Genomic DNA, 3,963 nt, shown 5'->3' on the forward strand with positions numbered 1-3,963 from the left:
AGCTGGCCACGGGCAGCTCCGGGGCCGCAGCATCTGCAAAGCCCACTTTATAGTGTTAAAGTGAGTTTGACATGTAGGTTATAGTCTTTTCTAGTATCACTGAAAATAAACATTTACCTAGTAAGGTAAAAAAAATTTCAACTACTTACTATTTGAAATCATCTTTATATACAAGTTATCCATGGAAATGGGTGGAGAAAACAGAGGGCTTAGGACCAAGCCCTGGGAAGCTGCCCTTGAAGTCAGGTAGTGAAGAGGCAATACAAGGGGGGAAGGCAATTGAAGGAGAGAAAGAGCAGCAATGTGGTATCCTGGGAATTAAGAAAAGAGTGTTGGAGCCAAGAGTGCTCATGCAGCTGAGAGGTAGAAGGCAGAAGACTGGCCCTGGGGTCTGGCTACAGGACAACAACATTTTTGGAAGCCTGATGGGAATGAAAGCCATATAGAAGTTGGTTGAAGAGAGACTTGGAGGTAAAAAACGACAGCCATCTGTGTAGCGAAGCCTTATGAGGAGGTTTTCAGGGAAGGAGGGCGAAGAAAATGTGGCTACTGGAAGGAAGCCTGTGGGAGGAAGGGGGACTCTGTGTGAGCCACAAGGGCCGCAAAGCAGGAGAAGGTGGGTGCGTACGCAGGAGGGACTCCGCTGACATTGGTAGAAAGAGCATTTCTAAGATATGTTTTTTATTGATTTTTAGAGTGAGAGGAAGGGAGAGGGATAGAGAGATAAAAACATCAATGAGAAAGAAACATCATCTATCAGCTGCCTCCTGCAGGCCCCCTACTGGGGATCTAGCCCACACCCGGGCATGTGGCTGGACCGGAAATCAAACAATGATTTCTTTTTTTATTTGTTTTGTTTTTGATCAATCCTCACCTGAGGATATTTTCCCATTGATTTTTTTTTTTTAGAAAGAGTGGGAGGGAGAGGGAGAGACAGAGAGAAACATCAATGTGAGAGAGACACATTGACTGGTTGCCTCCCAACCAGGGCCAGGGAACCTGCAACCGAGGTATGTGCCCTTGACCAGAATCAAACCCGGGACCCTTCAGTCTGCGGGTCAACGCTCTGTCCACTGAGCCAACCCCACTAGGGCTCAAGCAGCGATCTTTTGGTTCCTGGGTCGACACTCAACCATTGAACCACACCAGCTGGGCAGAAAGAGCATTTTTAAAACTCTATTTTTATTGACTCTATTACAAATGTCCCCATCCCCCCCCCTTCTTTGCCCACCTCCCTCCAGTCCCACCCCTTTCCCTTGGTCATCACCACCTTGTTATCTGTGTCTCTGGGTTATGGTTAATCCCTTCACCTTCTTTCATCCAGTTCCTCCCACCCCTTCCATCCCCCTCCTCTCTGACAGCTGTCAGTCTGTCCAAGAGTATGTTCTCATGAAATAAGATACTCAACTGTGATGAGTGCATGGAGGTGGGTTAGGTAACTGATTCTCAAACTTAGCTGCAGGTTGGAGAATTTTAAATAGCACTCATGCTTAAATCCCACCCCCAGATTCTGATCTACTTGGTATGGTGTGAAGCCAGGGCATTCTGAGTTTCCAAACCTCTACAGGTGATGCTAATAGCAAATTTTGAGAATAACCAGGTAGGGATTTCGCAGGCTAGATACGGTATAAGGTCTCAGCTACTTGCATAGGTCCAGATTACATGCTATGTGGAGAACAAAAGAAATACAAGTCATTGCTTGCTTTTGAGGAGCCAAATCTGTAAGCTATTTGGAAAGCTAAAATCTATGCAGGAAATATAAAAATAGTTTAGGAGCATTAGCAAGTTTAAGCATATTAATGAAAACAGGGTACAAGCCACATTTGATTATGCAGAATAAGGGATCAATTATAAAGATGATGGTTCAGAAAAAGGCTCATTAAAAGAGAGTATTAAGCTACATTTTGAAGACGTGAAGGGCAGAAACTGAAAGATGTTTGAAGGACATTTCAGATAAGGATAGCAACATGAACAAAAGCAGGCGATCAAGAAACATATGGGGAAAGCACGTATTTCTAGGTAACTGAAGGATAGGATGGGAGAGAGAATTTTCACTATATACCTCTTTTTTAACCTTGAAAATACTGAAACATGTAAAAGTATAACCTTTTTGAAAATAAATAATAATTTTAATGGAAAAAGATCAATCTGGACTGAAAAACAATTAAAAATAGTGAAAGTGAGGACAAGAAAAAATGGAAAAGCTAGTCGACAAAGGTATTGGGAGTGCTAACAATATCCACAACAATATAATGTTTTCTCTATCATTTCATCTGAAGAGACAGAATAATAACTTAACTCCATAAGGTCCCACATCACTTAGTGAAATGAGGTGTAGCAGGCATGAAGTGAAAAGCCATCGTGGAGCTGTGTATTGGTTGAGCTGATCTACTCCTTGTCCTGATGGAAATATGGAGAGTCAGATGAAATGTGTTTCTTATTGCTGTTTATTAGGAGGCAGGGGGACGCTTTTTGTTTGTTTTTGAAGTACTTTATGGCTCTTACATCATCACTTACTTTGAGGAGATAGTCATGTTCTTTCATGGGACATTTTTTTTTTCTGAAAAGAGGGTAAAGGAAAAGGTTATTTTTATAATTACATTGAAAGAACAACTTTTCATTAAAGTAGGACACTTATGTGCCTTATATGATTTAGGGGAAAACTGTGTTGAAGAGCATAAGAAGCATAACAACCTGAGTATTGACTGCAAACTGAAATTATAAATTACTGAAAATAATCTAAGTCAGTTAATGCTGCCTGTTTCTCCTCAGAATGATACTAAGTTTACCTATAAGTCTTTAAAATATATTTTTATTGATTTCAGAGAGGAAGAGAGAGGGAGAGAAAGATAAGACATCAATGATGAGAGAGAATCATTGATTGGCTGCCTCCTGCATGCTCCCTACTGGAGATCGAGCCTGCAACCTGAGCATGTGCCCTGACAGGGAATCGAACGAACCCTGACCTTCTGGGACATAGGTCGACACTCAACCACTCAGCCACGCAGGCCGGGCGCCTATAAGTTTTTGAAGAGGTGGAGCTGACTAGGTGAAATTAAAATAAACACACACAAAAATTATGATTATTAATGACCAGAGGCCTGGTGCACAGATTCATGCACTGGTGGAGTCCCTGGGCCTGGTCTTCGGGAATCGAGCCAAAACTGGCTCTCTGACATCCCCCGAGGGTTCCCCTATTGTGAGAGGGTGGTTCTTGGGTGATGCCCCTGGAATCGGGCTCCCTCCTCTCTGGTTCTGGGTGGGTCACCCAAGAACCACCACTGCCAAGTCACCGCAGCTCGGAAGCTCCTGCGTTGAGCGTCTGCCCCTGGTGGTCAGTGCGCATCATAGCACTGGCCAGTCGGCTGGTTGGCTGGTAGCTTAGAATTTTATATATATAGACTAGAGGCCCGGTGCACAAAAATTTGTGCCCTCAGGGGGGAGGGGGGGTCCCCCGGCCTGGCCTGTGCCCTCTCACACTCTGGGCCCCTTGGGAGATAACGACCTGCTGGCTTAGGCCTGCTCCCGGGTGGCAGCAGGCAGGCCCAATCCCTAGATGCAGCCCCTGGTCAGGCTCAGAGCAGGGCCGATTGGGGAGTTGGGGCGCCGCCCCCTGTCATGCACAGAGCAGGGCGGATCGGAGGGTTGTGATGCCACCCTCAGTCACGCTCAGGGTAGGGCCGATTGGGGGGTTGGGGCACCGCCCCCTGTCACACTCAAGGCAGGGTCGATGGGGAGGTTGCGGCGCCACCCCCTGTCACGCACAGAGCAGGGCCAATCAGGGGGTTGGGGAGCTCCCCCCTGTCATGCACAGAGCAGGGCCCATCAGGGGGGTTGGGGCACCACCACTGTCACGCTCGGGGCAGGGCTGATGGAGAGGTTATGGCTCTACCCTGTCACACACAGAGCAAGGCCCTTGGAGGGGGGTTGGGGCACCACCCTCTATCACCCACAGAGCAGGGC

At 46.5% G+C, this 3,963-nt stretch overlaps 1 long non-coding RNA gene across 1 annotated transcript in view; it reads right to left on the reverse strand.

The window, feature by feature from the left end:
- Nucleotides 1-2,197: 2,197 nt before the first annotated feature.
- LOC106726796 overlaps nucleotides 2,198-3,963 on the reverse strand; it is a 12,867-nt gene continuing 11,101 nt past the window's right edge. Inside the window, exons 2-3 of the long non-coding RNA XR_001362899.1 lie at nucleotides 2,518-2,560; nucleotides 2,198-2,400 (exon numbers count right to left, since the gene is read on the reverse strand). This is a non-coding gene — a long non-coding RNA (uncharacterized LOC106726796). The remainder of the gene's footprint in view (nucleotides 2,401-2,517; nucleotides 2,561-3,963) is intronic.

The sequence above is a fragment of the Myotis brandtii genome, unplaced genomic scaffold, assembly GCF_000412655.1.
Source record: "Myotis brandtii unplaced genomic scaffold, ASM41265v1 scaffold1087, whole genome shotgun sequence".
Classification (NCBI taxonomy): domain Eukaryota; kingdom Metazoa; phylum Chordata; class Mammalia; order Chiroptera; family Vespertilionidae; genus Myotis; species Myotis brandtii.